Genomic DNA, 23,178 nt, shown 5'->3' on the forward strand with positions numbered 1-23,178 from the left:
CACATACTAAAGTAATGTAAACATTGGTCTATTCATTCACATGTACATGACGTAATCATCGGTATGTTCATTCACATACATATTCAAAATAACTTAAACATCTGTATGTCCATTCACATACTCAAGTAACGCACACATCAGTCTGACGATTTACAAACACAAGAGATAAACATCAGTATGTCCATTCACATACTAAAGTAATGTAAACATTGGTCTATTCATTCACATGTACATGACGTAAACATCGGTATGTTCATTCACATACATTCTCAAAATAACTTAAACATCAGTATGTCCATTCACATACTCAAGTAATGCACACATCAGTCTGACGATTTACAAACACATGAGATAGACATCAGTATGTCCATTCACATACTAAAGTAATGTAAACACCAGTCTGTCCATTCACATGTACATGACGTAAACATCTGTATGTTCATTCACATACATACTCAAAATAACTTAAACATCAGTATGTCCATTCACATACTCAAATAATGCACACATCAGTCTGACAATTCACAAACAGATGAGATAAACATCAGTATGTCCATTCACATACTCAAGTAATGTAAACACCAGTCTGTCCATTCACATACACATTACATAAACATGAGTATGTTCATCCACATAGTGGAAAAAAAAAACATCAGTCTGTCCATTCACATACACATCGCATGAATATCAGTATATCCATTCACATACTAAAATAACGTAAACATCAGTCTGTCCATTCACATACATATATAACTTCTATTTACATACACACACATGATCTCAACATCTGTCTCTTCAATCACCTACAATGCAAACATTTACAGTGCATACGGAGACCCAGTCTGTCCATTCACATACACATCGCATGCATATCAGTATATCCATTCACATACATACTCAAAATAACTTAAACATCAGTTTGTTCATTTACATACTCAAGTAATGCACACATCAGTCTGACAATTTACAAACACATGAGATAAACATCAGTATGTCCATTCACATACTCAATAATGTAAACATTGGTCGATTCATTCACATGTACATGACGTAATCATCGGTATGTTCATTCACATACATACTCAAAATAACTTAAACATCAGTATGTCCATTCACATACTCAAGTAACGCACACATCAGTCTGACAATTTACAAACACAAGAGATAAACATCAGTATGTCCATTCACATACTAAAGTAATGTAAACATTGGTCTATTCATTCACATGTACATGACGTAAACATCGGTATGTTCATTCACATACATTCTCAAAATAACTTAAACATCAGTATGTCCATTCACATACTCAAGTAATGCACACATCAGTCTGACGATTTACAAACACATGAGATAGACATCAGTATGTCCATTCACATACTAAAGTAATGTAAACACCAGTCTGTCCATTCACATGTACATGACGTAAACATCGGTATGTTCATTCACATACATACTCAAAATAACTTAAACATCAGTATGTCCATTCACATACTCAAATAATGCACACATCAGTCTGACAATTCACAAACAGATGAGATAAACATCAGTATGTCCATTCACATACTCAAGTAATGTAAACACCAGTCTGTCCATTCACATACACATTACATAAACATGAGTATGTTCATCCACATAGTGGAAAAAAAAACATCAGTCTGTCCATTCACATACACATCGCATGAATATCAGTATATCCATTCACATACTAAAATAACGTAAACACCAGTCTGTCCATTCACATACATATATAACTTCTATTTACATACACACACATGATCTCAACATCTGTCTCTTCAATCACCTACAATGCAAACATTTACAGTGCATACGGAGACCCAGTCTGTCCATTCACATACACATCGCATGCATATCAGTATATCCATTCACATACATACTCAAAATAACTTAAACATCAGTTTGTCCATTTACATACTCAAGTAATGCACACATCAGTCTGACAATTTACAAACACATGAGATAAACATCAGTATGTCCACTCACATACTCAATAATGTAAACATTGGTCGATTCATTCACATGTACATGACGTAATCATCGGTATGTTCATTCACATACATACTCAAAATAACTTAAACATCAGTATGTCCATTCACATACTCAAGTAACGCACACATCAGTCCGACAATTTACAAACACAAGAGATAAACATCAGTATGTCCATTCACATACTCAAGTAATGTAAACACCAGTCTGTCCATTCACATACAGATTACATAAACATGAGTATGTTCATCCACATAGTGGAAAAAAAAAACACATCAGTCTGTCCATTCACATACACATCACATGGATATCAGTATATCCATTCACATACTCAAATAATGTAAACATCAGTCTGTCCATTCATTTACATATATAACGTCTATTTGCATACACACACATGATCTCAACATCTGTGTCTTCAATCACCTACAATGCAAACATTTACAGTACATACGAAGACCCAGTCTGTCCATTCACATACACATCGCATGCATATCAGTATATCCATTCACATACTCAAATAATGTAAACATCAGTCTGTCCATTCACATACATATATAACGTCTATTTACATACACGCGCACAATCTCAACATCTGTCTCTTCAATCACCTACAATGCAAACATTTACAGTACATACAGTATGGAGACCCATTTTGTCCATTCACATACACCCGTTCATTATGTAAACTACCTGTCTGTCCATACACATTCAGAGCAAACCTAAACAGGTATATTTACTCTATGTCCATTACACATACAATCACTGTTCGTTTACACATCGTACCCTGTAACTATGCACTGTATGTCCATTCACACACCGGGCTGGGCCAAAGACGTGATGACGAGAATGTTGTCATCGCGTCACGTCAAGGCACAAAAGTATCGGGACAGATTGGTTCATTATTGAAAGTATTCGCTTCCCTTTTCACTCTTCCCTTTTCCAGTGACGTCACGACATGAGTCAGCCGGTCTCTGCGGATATCCTCGGAAAAAGTGAGTGGCCGTGCAGCCGCGGTCAGTTTGCGCGATGACTGTTGTCCATGACGACTGATAAACACGCCCTAAAGTGACCTACACAACAGCACTGACGGCAAAATAGTGACTCCTCCGCTCCAATTGAGTGTCCTTTCGGCTCAGGGGTGCATTTTCTTGCAAAGGCGACTCTACCCGCGAATATAAATGTGCTCGTTATGATATATATTGGGGGCGGGGCCTGTCCTGTAGGTCCTGTCGCATGAAAGGACCCTAAGCTTAAAGTCACGCATGTTAACTTTAGACCATTTTTAATAGTAAAAATAGAATTAAAAACTGAAGTTTTTCCCCAATGGATCTGATAAAACGTCATTCATGCTCATCTGTTATCGTTTGTCCATTTACGTACAATCGAGTATTTCACCGTGAATTATCTATTATTACACATCATGTTAATATCCATTGTTACATTTTGTACGCGTAATGTAAGCAGGTTTGTCCATTCATGTTTGCACTCAAAAAAGCTTGCTCCGTTTACATAAACCCAATAAAGACAAAACGCGTCTATTTGTCCATTCACGTACACGAGATAAAAGCGTACGCATGTCCTTTTTTTAAAAAAAACTAATAATTCACATTCATACAAGTGATGTGAGCATTTGTGTATCCATTCTCATACACGCGAGATGCAGAATTGGTTTGTCCGTTCACTCACCCACATCGCGTGAGCACCTTTCGATCTGTTCATGTGCGTACATTGTGATAATGTGTTTGTCCATTCACGTAAAGCCGTGATGACAAAAATTCAAAATACGCGTAACATGAACACCCTTTGTGCACATGTAAATATGTTTGTCCATTCATGTACACCCCGTGATTAAAATAATGTCCATCCATTCACATACACATCATTAAAACACATCACATAAATGTCTTTGCCCCTTCATACGCACACACCAAATAAACACATTTCGGTCCATTCGCGTACGCACATAGTGTTGATATGTTTGTCCATTCATGTACCATCCATCCATCCATTTTCTACCGCTTGTCCCTTTTTGGGGTCATGTACACCCATGATTTTAAAAATGTCAATCCATTCACATATTCCGTCATATGCACACACCAAGTAAACACATTTCGGTCCATTCGCGTACGCACATAGTGTTAATATGTTTGTCCATTCATGTACCATCCATCTATCCATTTTCTACCGCTTGTCCCTTTTTGGGGTCATGTACACCGATGATTTTAAAAATGTCAATCCATTCACATACACATCATGAAAACACATAGTATAAACACGTTTGTCCATTCATATGCACACATGAAATAAACACATATAGAGGTCCATTCTCGAATGCACAAAATGTAAATGTTTGTCCATTCATGTGTACTCACAATGAAAATAACCTGTCTGTCCATTCGCATCAACATAATGTTAACACCTGTCCTATTGTCATATACTATAGATTTGTCAATGTGTATTAGTCCATTCACATACACGCATCAAGTATACACATTTTGGTCCATTCACATATGCACACAATGTTAATATGTTTGTCTGTTCTTTTAATTACACTTATGATGATACAAATATGTCTGTCTATTCTCAAATATGTAGGTCAACGCCTGTCTAATTGTCGTTAGGGTTTGTCAATTCGCGTACACCTGTGATAGAAAAACCTGTCTGACTATTGATATAAAACATAATATAAACACACTTCGGTCCATTCACATATGCACATAAAGTTACTATGTATGTCTATTCACTCACCCACATTGCGTGAGCACCTTTCAATCTTGTTCATGTGCGTACATTGTGATAATGTGTTTGTCCATTCACATAAAGCCGTGATGAAAAAAATTCAAAACCATTTACATAACACGCGTAACTTGAACACCCTTTGTGCACATAATGTAAATGTTTTTGTCCATTCATGTACACCCCATGATTAAAAGAATGTCCATCCGTTCACATACACATCATTAAAACACATCACATAAATGTCTTTGTCCATTCATATGCACACACCAAATAAACACATTTCGCTCCATTCGGGTATGCACATAGTGTTAATATGTTTGTCCATTCATGTACACCCATGATTTTAAAAATGTCAATCCATTCACATACACATCATGAAAACACATAATATAAACACGTTTGTCCATCCATATGTACACATCAAATAAACACCCTTTGGTCCATTCAAATAAAATTATGTTTTTCTTTCATGTAATGAAAATATGTTTGTCCATTCATGTACACCCCATGATTAAAAGAATGTCCATCCGTTCACATACACATCATTAAAACACATCACATAAATGTCTTTGTCCGTTCATATGCACACACCAAATAAACACATTTCGCTCCATTCGGGTATGCACATAGTGTTAATAAGTTTGTCCATTCATGTACACCCCATGATTAAAATAATGTCCATCCATTCACATACACATCATTAAAACACATCACATAAATGTCTTTGTCCGTTCATATGCACACACCAAATAAACACATTTCGCTCCATTCGGGTATGCACATAGTGTCAATATGTTTGTCCATTACACCCATGATTTTAAAAATGTCAATCCATTCACATACACATCATGAAAACACATAATATAAACACGTTTGTCCATCCATATGCACACATCAAATAAACACCTTTTGGTCCATTCAAATAAAATTATGTTTTTCCTTCATGTAATGAAAATATGTTTGTCCATTCATGTACACCCCATAATTAAAAGAATATCCATCCATTCACATACACATCATTAAAAACACATCACATAAATGTCTTTGTCCGTTCATATGCACACACCAAATAAACACATTTCGCTCCATTCGGGTATGCACATAGTGTTAATATGTTTGTCCATTACACCCATGATTTTAAAAATGTCCATCCATTCACATACACATCATGAAAACACATAATAAAAACACGTTTGTCCATCCATATGCACACATCAAATAAACACCCTTTGGTCCATTCAAATAAAATTATGTTTTTCCTTCATGTAATGAAAATTTGTTTGTCCATTCATGTACACCCCATGATTAAAATAATGTCCATCCATTCACATACACATCATTAAAAACACATCACATAAATGTCTTTGTCCGTTCATATGCACACACCAAATAAACACATTTCGCTCCATTCGGGTATGCACATAGTGTTAATATGTTTGTCCATTCATGTACACCCCATGATTAAAAGAATGTCCATCCATTCACATACACATCATGAAAACACATAATATAAACACGTTTGTCCATCCATATGCACACATCAAATAAATAAACACCCTTTGGTCCATTCAAATAAAATTATGTTTTTCCTTCATGTAATGAAAATATGTTTGTCCATTTATATACACCCATCAAATAAACACCTGTTGGTCCATTCAAGTGTGCACATAAGGTAAACATGTTTGCACATTCATGTACACTCATGATGATTACAACGTCTGTCTGTCCATTCTCATAAACACAATGTTAACTTCTGGGTTTTTCTATTTTCAAATAGTCGTCCTTTTTTTCCAGAGCGTTCCGATAAAACTCCCGCCACGGCAGCGTCCGTGTCTCCGAGGGCCGCCGTGGTTTACAAGCGTCGTCGCATCCAAGCCACGCCCCCTGCAAATCCCCGTAATGACACACGTTCTCTCTGCTTTGGTCCGCATTCCAAAAAGAGAAATTCCCTTCAGCTTCTTTGCATGGGAACATTTTGCGCGCCGGCGAACTGAGTTGATGTGCGCCCTTTGCACATCTGCTCGCTGCTGCGTTGCTACGGCAACAGGTGACAACAATCAGCCCAGACGTTCTCGGTGACGAATGTTGCGCCAAGGCAGGGGTCGGCAACCCAACATGTTGAAAGAGCCGCATTGGACCAAAAATACCAAGAAACTAATCCGTCTGGAGCCGCAAAAAGTTAAAAGCCTCGTATAAGTGTTGGCAACACATTAAGTGTCTCAGAGGGTGAGATAACTCCTGGAAATATACCAAAGGTATAGACGTGTGTGTCCAAGTTAAAGGAAAGGACAGGCTGTCTTCTTCTAATTAGAGGTGTCCGATAATATCGGCCGATATATGCGTTAAAATGTAATATCGGAAATTATCGGTATCGTTTTTTTTATTATCAGTATCGGTTTTATTTTTTTTAATTTATTAAATCAACATAAAAAACACAAGATACACTTACAATTAGTGCACCAAGCCAAAAAACCTCCCTCCCCCATTCACACTCATTCACACAAAAGGGTTGTTTCTTTCTGTTATTAATATTCTGGTTCCTACATTATATATCAATATATATCAATACAGTCTGCAAGGGATACAGTCCGTAAGCACACATGATTGTGCGTGCTGCTGGTCCACTAATAGTACTAACCTTTAACAGTTAATTTTACTAATTTTCATTCATTACTAGTTTCTATGTAACTGTTTTTATATTGTTGTACTTTCTTTTTTATTCAAGAAAATGTTTTTAATTTATTTATCTTATTTTACTAATTTTTTAAAAAGTACCTTATCTTCACCGTACCTGGTTGTCCAAATTAGGCATAATAATGTGGTAATTCCACGACTGCATATATCGGTTGATATCGGTATCGGTTGATATCGGTAATTAAAGAGTTGGACAATATCGGAATATCGGATATCGGCAAAAAGCCATTATCGGACATCCCTACTTCTAATGGATTTATTACAATCTTTGCAAGCTGGATAATATTTGCTGTGGTCTGGAACAACATGGCACACAATCAGAAATGCGGCCAATATTACATACAGATAATGCAGTTTCCCACACATTCATTTATTTGTGGCGGCCCGCCACGAAAGAATTACGTCCGCCACAAATAATTTTTTTGTTTTTGTTTTTTTGTTTTTTTTTGTCCTGTCCAGCTTCTCAGGCAAATCATATAGTTGAAGTAGATGCCCATATCGGCTGTTCAGGTTTACTTTACAAAAGAGAAGTGTAGGATACTTCTCTTGTTGCCTTATTTGTATTTGACCACTACTGTTTTCTGTTTATTTGTTACTGACTGTGGCAGGACACCTATGCCTCTGTTTCACTTTATGTTGCTGGTAAATAATATGGTTGTAGTAGTAGGCTAAAGTTAAATTATTGAGTATGCACTAATTAAAGGGGCAGAGCTTTAAGAGACATTTTAGCTTTTATATTTTTATAAGATGTATTTTTTGTAAGAACCACAATTAATAAATATATTTCAGTGAATAACTTATTGTTCAAATCTGTATATAAATATGTACATAAAGTGTTGTAATTATATTGTAAAATGGATGGATGGACGTTTAAAACAAAACTGTTATTATTAATTAGTAAGTATACATTTTTTGAGCCTTTTTAGAGAAAATCATATCATTGTAATAAATTATGCAATTTAGTCGATGATGTCGTGGTGACCACGCCCATAGCCACGCCCCCACCGCCACAGGTATCTTGGCAGTTTATGGGAAACACTCTAATGTGTCATGAGACATGTAAATATAAATTAAATACACAGAGGACATAAGTAAAGGAAATTAAATGAGCTCAACTATAGCTACAAACGAGGCATAACGATGCAATATGTACACACAGCTAGCCTAAGTAGCATGTTAGCATGGATCATGAGCGCTCCACGCAAGTCAACAACATCAACAAAGCTCACCTTTGTGTAATTCACCACGCACAGCATAAAATGTTTGGTGGACAAAGAAGGAGTGGCATAAAACACGCCTTTTTGTGGCTGCGACGGAGAAAGTTGTACATGTGAGTTCAAGGACCGCCAAAATTAGTAGGACAAAACAGCGCTGGCCAAATACTGTCATCAGTGAAGAGTAAACAAACATTAAACAGTGGGTTTTTCCTAACAATTAGGAAGTTTTGTGTTATGTTTGTCCTCCTACACAAACAGCGGGTTGCTGACCTCCGTGCTACGGAGTCCAGCAGATTCCTCCTGGTCTTATTAAGTGGGCCCAGCAATTAGGGAGCAGACACTAACGACCGTAATGATGACGGACGATGACATCCTAATGTAGCGTTTAGCATGACGGCGACGCAACTTCCCGACCTTCTCCTGAGCAAAGGTCAGAAAGTTGAAGCCAGGAGTCCTGACATGTTTTGTAAAATGACACAAGTCAAAGCAGCCGAGTGAGCGCTTCTTCTTTCCACCGCATTGTTTCCTGTGAGCTAACTTGGGACTTTCATGTGTTCCTGCACACCCCAAATGCAAACGCAGCTCATTAGAGCCGTCACAATGCTTCCTAATTGCTTCCACAGACAGGAAATACTTCTGCTGCTGCTTCCTGTCTGTCCACTTTTGGAAATTGCAGCTTTGACTGCACCTCTTCGAAGCTTCTTTTTATTTTTAGGGCCTGAACACGCTTTTTTTTTCTCTTAATAATAATAAATAATACTTTATATACCGCCGTCCCACACCACGTCGTATTTTAAAGTTTGCGACTATGACAAGATTTAAAACAAAATGTTTTAGACATATTCTATGTAAATAAATACATTTTCAAATATTTACCTACATGCCATTAATTAAATATAATTTGAAGTAAAAACATACATGTGTTAATAAATGTCATTGATTTACTTCATTAATATTTGATTAATAATAATAACTTTTACTGTCATCCCTCACTCACCAAGTTTGCGGCTTTACTCTATGACAGATTTTTTAAAGCATATTTCATATATTTTTTGGGCTATATTAAGCATTTTTGAGCATAAAAACGGCTAAATGAACTAAAAATATAAATACTACAGTAGTATTGTATGTGGAGTTAAATGGGAGAAATATAAAAAAACAAGTACATCTTCTAAAAAATTACTTACATGTAATGAATTTAAAATATTTGAATTAAGTTCATAAATGTGGTATCAAATGTCATTATTTTATTTAATGTAAAATACATTCAATTATTTAATTTAACACCCATTTACATTTTTTACATTTATTTTACACCAATTATAAGGTAAAATAATTGTTATATAATTTTATTTAATGTAAAATACATTCAATTATTTAATCATTTCATTAATAGTAATCATAATGTATTTACAGTCATTGCATTTTAAAGAGTGCAGCATTACTCTAGTAGAGATTTTTTAAAGCATATTATATATATATATTTTTTTGGTCTAAATTAAAAACATTTACACGTTAAAATGACTAAATTAAATTAACTAAAATATAAACACTAAAGTAGTATTGTATGAGGAGTTAACTGGGAGAAAAATAAATAAATACATCTTCAAATAATTACTTGAATATGATTAATTAAATATAATTTGAATTAAATTTATAAATGTGGTTTTAAATGTCAATTAATTTTATGTAAAAATGCATTTTATGTTTTAATAATTTAATTATTTGATTAATAATAATTACACTTTGTTTACAGTCATCCCTCACTCACCACATTTCATTTTAAGGTTTTCAGCTTTACTTTATTTATAGATTTTTTAGAGCATATTTTATGTATTTTTGGCCTAAATTAAGCATTATTGAGCATAAAAACGGCTAAAAGAACTCAAAAAAATGAATACTACAGTAGTATTGTATGAGGAGTTAAATTGGAGGAAATGATATAAACAAATACATCTTCAAATAACTACTTAAATGTTATTAATTAAAAATAATTTGAATTAAGTTCATAAATGTGTTATTTAATTTCATTATTTTATTTAATGTAAAATACATTCGATTATTTAATTTAACACACATTTAAATTTTTTAAATTTATTTTACACCCATTATAATGTAAAATGATTTTTATGTTATTTTATTTAATGTAAAATACATTCAATTATTTCATCATTTGATTAATAATAATTATAATGTATTTACAGTCATTGCATTTTAAAGAGTGCGGCATTACTCTATTTGAGATTTTTTAAAGCATATTATATATGTATATTTTTGATCTAAATTAAAAAAATGTACGCGTAAAAATTACTAAATTAAATTAACTAAAATACAAACACTAAAGTAGCATTGTATGAGGAGTTAAATGGGAGAAAAATAAATAAATACATCTTCAAATAATTACTTGAATATAATTAATTCAATATAATTTGGATTGAATTTATAAATGTGGCTTTAAATGAATTTAATTATTTGATTAATAATAATCACACTTTTTGACAGTCATCCCATCACTCACCACATTGCATTTTAAGGTTTTCAGCTTTACTTTATTTATAGATTTTTTAAAGCATATTTTATGTATTTTTGGCCTAAATTAAGCATTATTGAGCATAAAAACAGCTAAACGAACTCAAAAGATGAATACTACCGTAGTATTGTATGGGGAGTTAAATTAGAGAAAATTATATAAACAAATACATCTTCAAATAATTACTTAAATGCTATTAATTAAAAATAATTTGAATTAAGTTCATAAATGTGTTATTAAATGTCATTATTTTATTTCATGTAAAATACATTCAATTATTTAATCATTTGATTAATAATAATCATAATGTATTTACAGTCATTCCTCACCACATTGCATTTTAAAGTTTGCGGCATTACTCTATTAAAGATTTTCAAACCATATTTTATATATTTCTTTGGTCTGAATTCAACATTTTTACGCATAAAACACTATAGTAGTATTGTATGAGGAGTTAAAGAGAAAACTAAATAAATAAATAAATCCTCAAATAATTACTTAAATCTCGTTAATGAAATATAATTGGAATCAAATACATAAATGTGTTAATAAATGTCATGAAGTTATTTAATGTAAAAGTGCATTTTATTAATTGATGAATAATAATCATAATTTCTTTACAGTCATCTCTTACCACATTGCATTTTAAAGTTGCCTCTGGCAGCCTTACTATATTGGAATAAACATGTGTAAATGTGACTATGTGGGTGTTAGGTCACGTCTAGAGGGCTATTTTATTTATTTATTTATTTTTTTCCATTTTTTTTTTTTATTGACATCCAGCATCAGACATTCCTATCTATTACATCATATTCACATAAATCATATATCTATTGTCTGCCCTAAATGTCAAAATATTTTTGTTTGTATCCCATCCATACCACCCCCCCACCCCAAAAAAAGAAAGAAACAACAAAAAAAACAAAGTAATATCTACAAATACATCGATTAAATAAACAGACAACAACAAAAAACAAAAAAAAAGGAAATAATAATACATTAATAATAATAATAATCAGAAATAAAATAAAATATAAACAGATACTGTACATATATATATATATATATATATATATATATATATATATATATATATATATATATATATATATATATATATATATATATATATATATATATATATATATATATATATATATATATATATATATATATATATATATATACACATACATACATATAAATATATATATATATATACATACATATATATACACATAGGGAGTAAGCCCTTTTTTTTCTAGAGGGCTATTTTAATGTAAAAAAAAAAAAAAAAACTATTTAGAAGGTTTTAAACTTTTTTTTAAAATTTAATTAAAATATTCAATTTATAATTCCCTTTCAGCGGAAATTAATTGATCACGATCAGGCCCAGAACCAGTTAGCAGCGATAAACAAGGGTTTACTCTATATATATTTTATTTGTTTGTATAGCGCATTCTAATAGACCAAAATGGACATTTAAAAACAAAAATCTATACATGTATGTTTAAAATGATGCAATAAAAAGATAAGACGGAAAATTAAATTGCCTTCAAAGGGTTCTAACATCAAAATGTACTACTTTTTATTTATTTCAATTTCAATTATTTCAATTATAATAGTTTTATTTATTATTTTTTTTCATTATTTATCTGAATTGTTGTATTGATCGATTTTAACTTTTTGGTTATTTAAATGATAATAGTTTTATTATTTATTATATTTTTTCATTAATTTATCTGAATTGTTGTATTCATCGATTTTAACTTTTTAGTTATTTAAATGGTAATAGTTTTATTATTTATTATATTTTTTCATTAATTTATCTGAATTGTTGTATTCATCGATTACAACTTTTTAGTTATTTAAATGATAATAGTTTTATTGTTTATTATATTTTTTCATGAATTTATCTGAATTGTTGTATTCATCGATTACAACTTTTTAGTTATTTAAATGATAATAGTTTTATTATTTATTATATTTTTTCATTAATTTATCTCAATTGTTGTATTCATCGATTACAACTTTTTTCCACATGTTTTTAAATGAATTAAATGTATTCATTAGCTAATTTATTCTTATTTTCAAGTGGAGGCGAGTGAAGGGAAATTGTCTTTAGGGTGATAAAATAAGATGATAAATAGTTTTTACAAAATTCATAATTTTTGAAAAAAATGTCTGAAAGTTTGGATTTTATTTTAAATTAATACCTTAAATATTTTATGATAAGAATGATAAAGTATAAAAAAAAATAAGGTCATAAGAGCACTATAATAAAAGGACTTTTAAGCACATTTTCTGTTTGCCTCAGCACAAAACGTCTCAACTTGTTCTTGTCAAGGGCCTAAATCCCACTGAGTGACATGTATTTTATTGTGATTGTCATATATGCACACGTGTGTGGGTTCAGGGAGGGCGTGCAGCTTGTCCGATCTTGTTGACGTCTCCGTTAGGACCGCAGGGTGCAGTCGGGATGGCTTACGTGGTAGAAAAGTCAACTTTGATGAAGAGATTAGCTGATGGTTGTTATTCCTAATATCAGGAAAAGAGGGCAAGGAAAAGCCGCCTCTTTGTCTCTTTGTGTCGGTGATTTATGGACAGGTCGCTGCTCTCTCTCTCCCAGTTCTGCAAACTCCAATTGGACCGTTTGAATTTGTTGTCTGAGAAAAAGTGTGTGCTTAAAAAGACGTAAATCAGGGCAGGAGTGCACGGGGGGGAAGAGGACATAAATTGTTCTGTGCTTTCTCTCCAACACACACACATTCTTGTATTTGCTACCTTCTTGAGACCTCCAAAAAAATGCCTCCCTCTTTAGGACCACCCTGTCTAAATATATAAATATTTGTATTTACAACATTAATAATATATACATACTGTGCAAATATAAAAAAACGTAAGCTTTTAGGTTTTTTTGTTTTTTAATCTTCATAATTTACTTCAAGTTATTACAGTATGTCTCTAAATACCGTATTTTCCCGACTATAATGCGTACTTAAAATCCAGCGCGCCTAATATAAGGAATAAGTTCGGTTGTGCTTACCGACCTCGAAGCTATTTTATTTGGTACGTTTTGTAATGATAAGTGTGACCGGTAGATGGCAGTCACACATACGAGATACGTGTAGGCTGCCATATGATGGCAATGTGACTCAAGTAAACAACACCAACATTGTATATGTTCTAGGGGTTTCCGATAATGGATTTTTTGCCGATATTCCGATATTGTCCAACTCTTAATTACCGATACCGATATCAACCGATACCGATATATACAGTCGTGGAATTAACACATTATTATGCCTAATTTGGACAACCAGGTATATGAAGATAAGGTCCTTTTAAAAAGGTTTTATTAAAATAAGATAAATAAATTAAAAACATTTTCTTCAATAAAAAATAAAGTAAAACAATATAACTACATAGAAACTAGTCATTAATGAAAATGAGTAAAATTAACTGTTAAAGGTTAGTACTATTAGTGGACCAGCAGCACGCACAATCATGTGTGCTTACGGACTGTATCCCTTGCAGACTGTATTGATATATATTGATATATAATGTAGGAACTAGGGATGTCCGATAATGGCTTTTTGCCGATATCCGATATTCCGATATTGTCCAACTCTTTAATTACCGATACCGATATCAACCGATACCGATATCAACCGATATATGCAGTCGTGGAATTAACACATTATTATGCCTAATTTGGACAACCAGGTATGGTGAAGATAAGGTACTTTTGGTGGGTGGAATTTAAAAAAAAATAAATTATTATTTCATAAAGAAATACAATCATGTGTGCTTACGGACTGTATCCCTGCAGACTGTATTAATCTATATTAATATATAATGTATATATTGTGTTTTTTATGTTTATTAACTAAAAATAAATATATATATATATATATATATATATATATATATATATATATATATATATATATATATATATATATATATATATATATATATATATATATATATATATATATATATATATATATATATATATATATATATATATTTATTTATTTATTTTTTCTTGCGTGGCCCGGTACCAATCGGTCCGGCCCGGTGGTTGGGGACCACTGATCTATGCATCATTTTGACCAAAGAACTACCGTTACATGTTATGTAGACCACAATGTAGCGTTTTGCATTTAGAAAATAAATAAAATAATATGACTCCTTTAATGTGCCCTATAATTTAAGGCGCCTTATATATGAAAAAAGATCAAGAATAGACCATTCATCAGCCGTGCGCCTTATAATCCTGTACATATTTTATTTTTTAAATTAATTTTGGCCAAAGGGGCCGCATATCAATTTCTTACACACACTTGTTGTTTCATATGTTGGCCATAGGGGGAGCACTTTTAAAACCGACACAGTCAATTTGAAAAATCCCTCCTTTTTGGGACCACCTTCATTTTGATAGATTTCACCACCAGGGGTGCAAATGAGACATTCTCTATTAGATGCAATGGTTTTTCCCGTATTGGGACCATGATTTATGTCCTCTTGTTCACACCTCCTCATATGGAAGCTACTTTTCCTTGTTGGTGTCTCAAGAAGGGTAGAAATACAAGAACACACACACACACACACACAAATAAGTGTTCTCATTCATTAGATATGTGGATTTTGCAGATGTCTTGCAGGGTTTTCAGCAGATAAAAATGACCTCTGGAGGATCAAACAAACTTTTTTTTTTTAACCCCGAGGCGAGAGTGAAGTTCTTTTGTCATCACTCGTAATTAAAGTGTCACTTTAAAGGCAGTCATGAACGTCATGTCACTGTGTTTTACTGTTATTGATGATAAATCTGCAATTTTGTAGTGCAAGGTTCAGCACATTTTTTCCTAAAAGACACTTTTTTTTAGCTTTGGGAAAGTCTACTAAATAGTGTTGGTGAGACACATTTGAAGTTTGAAAGTTATTGCAAACTAAACCAGGGGTCCCCCCCCCCCCCCCCCCACGACATCTTCGATTTGGCCCGTGGGTCGTCACGAGTTCAATAAGGAATCACACCGAAGTGTGTTTTTCATATTAATTTAAAATGTATTACAAATTTGCTGCCAATTTGTGGGCAATGTGAGCATATCAGGTCAATGACTATGAATTGTACTTTAATTGGAATTAGCACAGCATTCACTTGAATGACACAATCCAAACAACCTCCCCTAGTCATGGCGCAAAGAAAAAAATCAACTAACACTAAAAATCAACACACTTAACACAACCTGCTCACTGAACTTTGTGAATATTATAAATAAACGTCCAAACAACATAAAAAAAAGGCAACATGTATTTAGCTGCTCGATATTTCTGATTGATTACAAAACGTTAAGGAGGTCGTCACGGACGTTCACAAGGTAGGAGTTGAACTTTTGCATACTTTTAATATCCAAATATATTAGTTACCTATCCATTATATTAAGATATGTACTTACACACACACACACACGCGCACGCATACCGGTATGTATATATACAGTTGGCTTTAAGTCCGCAGCCAAGTTCTTTTTGGCCCCCAAGTCAAAACGTTTGGACGCCCCTGAACTAAACGATCTCTGGTTAACTAAACTAAACATTATACTAAACATTATAAACTGATTTTAGACTCCTGATTGTTCTATCGAGCCCAAACAAACAGATAAATCTGGTTCATAGACTTTGTTAGCGATAACGATAACACAACCCTAAAACCCTAAACTGTAACGCTCTCCCTGACCACCTGAGGGTGCCACAGACTTTGGATGCTTTTAAAAAAGGCTTAAATACCCTTCTTTTTAAAAAAGCCTTTTTTTTTTTTAGATATACAGTAGGGATGTCCGATAATATCGGCCTGCCGATATTATCGGCCGATAAATGCGTTAAAATGTAATATCGGAAATTATCGGTATCGGTTTTTTTATTATCTGTATCGGGTTGTTTTTTTGTTTTTTTTAATTAAATCAACATAAAAAACACAAGATACACTTAAAATTAGTGCACCAACCCAAAAAACCTCCCTCCCCCCATTTCTTTCTGTTATCAATATTCTGGTTCCTACATTATATATCAATATATATCAATACAGTCTGCAAGGGATACAGTCCGTAAGCACACATGATTGTGCGTGCTGCTGGTCCACTAATAGTACTAACCTTTAACACTTAATTTTACTAATTTTCATTAATTACTAGTTTCTATGTAACTGTTTTTATATTGTTTTACTTTCTTTTTTATTCAAGAAAATGTTTTTAATTTAGTTATCTTATTTATTTTTATTTTTTTTTAAAGTACCTTATCTTCACCATACCTGGTTGTCCAAATTAGGCATAATAATGTGTTAATTCCACGACTGCATATATCGGTTGATATCGGTATCGGTTGATATCGGTATCGGTAATTAAAGAGTTGGACAATATCGGAATACCGGATATCGGCAAAAAGCCATTATCGGACATCCTAATATACAGTATGCATACTAGTTCTAGCTTTTTGGCTTGTTCTAGTTTTTATTTTTTTAAATTTTTTTATTATCTTTTTATTTTTACTTTTTTAATACACTGTAGCACTTTGAGGTTGTTTACTCAATGTAAAGTGCTTTTTTTTCTACAAATAAAATCTATTATTATTATTATTATTATTATTATAAAACCGTCTTGGTAGAACTTGGTGTCATCCTTGTTACGACCTTCCATTCAAAAAGGATTTCCATTGCAAATACACCTAAAGTCCCGCCAATCCATATTCGGGTACAATCTGTAGACCCCTAATAAATTCATAATCCTTGGTTAAGATCATTCCTAATGTCGTAGAAGGATGGTGGTGGTACAGTTGGAAAGCCCAACCCCAACATTTTTTAATATAGAACTTGGTTTCATCCTCATACAGCCTTCTGTTTTAAAGTTATTTGAAACAAAATGATCTGTGGACTACCAACAACTCCATCATTCTGTGTTCAGGTACTTTGCAATGTTGCAGAAAGGTGGAAGTGGTACCATTCGCAAACTAACCTTTATAACTATTGATTAAACTAATCAATAGTATGGTCTACCATTTAAAAGTTATTTCAAAATGGACCATGCGTAGGCCACCAACAAGTCCATAATCCTTGGTTCAGGTATGGTCGTGGTACGGTTGGAAAGCCCAACCCAAAAATTATTGATATAGAACTGGGTTTCATCCTTATATAGCCTTCTGTTTAAAAGTTTTTTTGAAACAAAATGATCTGTGGACTACCACCTACTCCTTAATTCTGGGTTCAGGCACTTCGTAACGATGCAGAAAGTTGGGAGTAGTACCATTCGCAAACTAACCTTTATAACTAGTGAGTAAACTGATAAATGCATGGCCTAACATTTAAAAGTTATTTTCAAACTGAACCATTAGAGGCCCCCAACAAGTCCACATGCTTCTTGATGTCGTAGAAAGATGGTAGTAGCACCGTTGGAAAGGCCAACCCTAAAATTGCTGGGATAGAACTTGGTTTCATTCTTATACACCCTTCCGTTTAAAAGTTATTTGAAACTGAAATATCTGCGGACTACCAACTACTCGGTAATCCTAGGTTCCCAATGTCGGAAAAGGATGGGATAGTTCCATTCGCTAACTAACCTTATAATCAGTGATTAAAATGGTTAAGCATTCAGATGTAATTTGAAACTAAACCATTCGTAGACCCCCAACAAGTCCGTAATCCTTGGTTCAGGTACCTCCTAACGTTGTCGAAGGATGGTTGTGGTACAGTTGAAAAGCTCAACCCTAAAATTACTTCATCTTTGTGCAACCTTGCGTTCAAAAGTTATTTAAAACAAGAGTGATGGATTACCAACAAATCCATAATCCTAGGTTCGGGTACTACCTAACGTCGCAGGTAGATGGTAGTAGAACCATTCGCAAACTAACATTTATAACTAGTGATCAAATTAGTTTAATCTAGTAATGGTATGACCAAGCATTTAAAAGTTATTTTAAAACAGAACCATCCGTAAACTCCCAACAAATCCATAATCCCTGGTTCAGGTACTTCATGATGTCGTAGAAGGATCGTAATAGTACCGTTAGAAAACCCAACCCTGAATTTATTGAGATTTTGAGAATTTAGTTTCATCCTTATGCAGCCTTCTGTTGAAAAGTTATTTTAAACGGAACAATCCATGGATTACCTACCAATCCACAATCCTGGGTTCAGGTACTTGCGAACATTTAAAAAAATTGTGGCATTCGCAAACTCGCAACAAGTCCAGATACTTCTTGGCGTCGTAGAAGGACGGTAGTGGTGTAGATGCAAAGTCCAACCCTACAATTACTGAGATAGAACTTGGTTTCATCCATGGACTGATCTGTGGACTCCCAACATCTCCGTAATCTTGGGTTCAGGTATTTTGTAGCGTTGCAGAAAGATGGGAGTCTAGTAGTACCATTTGAAGTGGAATCATCCGTAGACCCCCAACAAGTCCACAATCCCTGACTCAGATACCTCCTGATGTTGTAGACGGATGGTAGTGGTACCGTTGGAAAGCGCAACCCTAAAATTACTGAGATAGAACTTGCTTTCATCCACAGTACAACATTTGCAGTTGGTCCTTAAAGACACCAAAGCACTCTTAGCAAATAGAGGATCTTTGACTAGCATTTTGCACAGTAAAAAGGTTGCAGTTGGTTCTTAAAGACGCCAAAGCACTCTTGTCAAATAGAGGATCTTTGACTAGCGTTTTTGCATCAGGTCCTTAAAGAAACAGCACAACACTCTTGACCCCCAACAAGTCCACAATCCCTGACTCAGATACCTCCTGATGTTGTAGAAGGATGGTAGGGATCTTTGACTAGCATTTTGCACAGTACAACATTTGCAGTTGGTCCTTAAAGACACCAATGCACTCTTAGCAAATAGAGGATCTTTGACTAGCATTTTGCACAGTACAACATTTGCAGTTGGTCCTTAAAGACTTCAAAGCACTCTTAGCAAATAGAGGATCTTTGACTAGCATTTTGCACAGTAAAAAGGTTGCAGTTGGTTCTTAAAGTCGCCAAAGCACTCTTGTCAAAGAGAGGATCTTTGACTAGCATTTTGCACAGTACAACATTTGCAGTTGGTCCTTAAAGACACCAACGCACTCTTAGCAAATAGAGGATCTTTGACTAGCATTTTGCACAGTACAACATTTGCAGTTGGTTCTTAAAGACACCAAAAGCACTCTTAGCAAATAGAGGATCTTTGACTAGCATTTTGCACAGTACAACATTTGCAGTTGGTCCTTAAAGACACCAAAAGCACTCTTAGCAAATAGAGGATCTTTGACTAGCATTTTGCTCAGTAAAAAGGTTGCAGTTGGTTCTTAAAGACACCAACGCACTCTTAGCAAATAGAGGATCTTTGACTAGCATTTTGCACAGTACAACATTTGCAGTTGGTCCTTAAAGACACCAAAGCACTCTTAGCAAATAGAGGATCTTTGACTAGCATTTTGCACAGTAAAAAGGTTGCAGTTGGTCCTTAAAGACACCAACGCACTCTTAGGAAATAGAGGATCTTTGACTAGCATTTTGCACAGTAAAAAGGTTGCAGTTGGTTCTTAAAGACGCCAAAGCACTCTTAGCAAATAGAAGATCTTTGACTAGCATTTTGCACAGTACAACATTTGCAGTTGGTCCTTAAAGACACCAACGCACTCTTAGCAAATAGAGGATCTTTGACTAGCATTTTGCACAGTACAACATTTGCAGTTGGTCCTTAAAGACACCAAAAGCACTCTTAGCAAATAGAGGATCTTTGACTAGCATTTTGCACAGTACAACATTTGCAGTTGGTCCTTAAAGACTTCAAAGCACTCTTAGCAAATAGAGGATCTTTGACTAGCATTTTGCACAGTACAACATTTGCAGTTGGTCCTTAAAGACTTCAAAGCATTCTTGGCAAACAGAGGATCTTTGACTAGCATTTTGCACAGTACAACATTTGCAGTTGGTCCTTAAAGACATCAAAGCACTCTTAGCAAATAGAGGATCTTTGACTAGCATTTTGCACAGTACAACATTTGCAGTTGGTCCTTAAAGACTTCAAAGCACTCTTAGCAAATAGAGGATCTTTGACTAGCATTTTGCACAGTAAAAAGGTTGCAGTTGGTCCTTAAAGTCGCCAAAGCACTCTTGTCAAAGAGAGGATCTTTGACTAGCGTTTTTGCATCAGGTCCTTAAAAACAACACTCTTGACCCCCAACAAGTCCACAATCCCTGACTCAGATACTTCCTGATGTGGTAGAAGGTTGGTAGAAGAACGGTAGGTCAGAAAGCTTAGCCCTTAGTTTTGTTATACAGAGTGTGTGTACTACTTACTTTGCTTGGACTATTATGGTTGAAGGACAGGAGTGGAATAGTTGGAACCCGCCTACCTCAAATCATGTGACTACTGGTCAATATAACAACTCCCAGCATGTTCACGTTGTGTTCAAATGTTCCTCACGTGCAGAACTTTCTAGCACCTGCTGGTGTGTTCCTACTGAGGCCAGCAGTAAATCGCCTACGCACATTGTTGACACTTCCCAGAGGCCCAAATGTCTCCTCCAGTAGCGTGGAGAGTGAGACATCTGTCTGCTGCAGACGTCTCTGACCTCCTTCCTGAGGGAACGCCTTCGTCACCATGGTCTTCAACGTTACTATGGTCTTCATCGTCACCATGGTCTTCAACGTCACCATGGTCTTCAACGTCACCATGGTCTTCAACGTCACCATGGTCTTCTTCATCACCATCGACAGTAAGCAGCTGACCCTTCATCTACTTCCTGTTTGCTATGAAATGATGTTCGCTTTAGTCAGCTTAGAAACCAAATGATTGACTTCCTGTTGGCCAGAAAGACAATCATTGTCTGGGAATACCTTCACTTTCTTCTACATATAGAGGATCTTTGACTGTCCTTTTTGCAGCAGTTCCTTAAAGACAGTAATATATATTCTGTAGAGGATCTTTGACTGGCAAAACAGCAGCGCACTTCCGTCATGTAGGGGATCTTTGACTAGCAAAACAGCAGATAACTCTTACAATATAGAGGATCTTTGACTAACGTGTTTGCAATTTGTCCTTAGAAACAACAAAGCTGTCACATTCAAGTGTGACAGTTTTTGTGTTTTCTGTTTGATTTTTGATGCTAAAATAAAATTCCTGCTAATGACATTTCCTTCCTGGGTGTATAGATTACATTTGGACTTTTTGTGCACTCCCTAGCTGCACTATAGTTTTGATTGTCAACAATCAAAACAATATAGTTTTGATTGTTAAGTACATTTTATCCTGCAGACCGTCTCCTGTTGCCCAATTTTGGGGTCAGGATTATCCCTACAATGTGCAACCGTCTCAAAAGCGCTCTTGTCATATAGAGGATCTTTGACTAGCAAAACTGCAGAGCACTCCTACCGTACAGAGGATCTTTGAATAGCATTTTTACAGTAGGTCCTTTAAATAGCAGAGTACTCTTTGTCTTTTAGAGGATCTTTGACTAGCAAAACTGCAGAGCACTCCTACCGTACAGAGGATCTTAGGATAGCATTTTTACAGTAGGTCCTTTAAATAGCAGAGTACTCTTTGTCTTTTAGAGGATCTTTGACGAGCAAAACATTATTGTTTGACTGGGATTTTTACAGTTGGTCCTTAAGATATTTTACAAGGCATGTCCTTAAAAACAGCACAACACTCTTGTCGTATACAGGATCTTTGACTAGCGAAACAGCAAAACAATATTGTCATAAAGAGGATCTTTGACTGGGACTTTTTGCAGTTGGTCCTTAAAAACAGTAAAACGCTCTCTGGGATAAATACAAGTCTAACATATCCTTATTATACAGACACTCTTTAACTAGTAAAACAGCAAAGCACTTTTGCCATACACAGGATCTTTGACTCGCATTTTTCACAGTAGAAATTTTGCAGTTGGTCCTTAAAGACACAAAAGCAATCTTATGAAATAGAGGATCTTTGACTAGCATTATGCACAGTAC

At 34.3% G+C, this 23,178-nt stretch overlaps 1 protein-coding gene across 1 annotated transcript in view; it reads left to right on the forward strand.

Annotated features, from left to right (window-relative positions):
• vwa8 (von Willebrand factor A domain containing 8) overlaps positions 1 to 21,743 on the forward strand; it is a 304,338-nt gene extending 282,595 nt beyond the window's left edge. Inside the window, exon 46 of the mRNA XM_062061645.1 lies at positions 21,656 to 21,743. The gene's annotated coding sequence lies outside the window, so the exon portion shown is untranslated. The remainder of the gene's footprint in view (positions 1 to 21,655) is intronic.
• Positions 21,744 to 23,178: the final 1,435 nt, after the last annotated feature.

This window comes from Entelurus aequoreus, linkage group LG10 (genome assembly GCF_033978785.1).
Source record: "Entelurus aequoreus isolate RoL-2023_Sb linkage group LG10, RoL_Eaeq_v1.1, whole genome shotgun sequence".
Lineage (NCBI taxonomy): Eukaryota > Metazoa > Chordata > Actinopteri > Syngnathiformes > Syngnathidae > Entelurus > Entelurus aequoreus.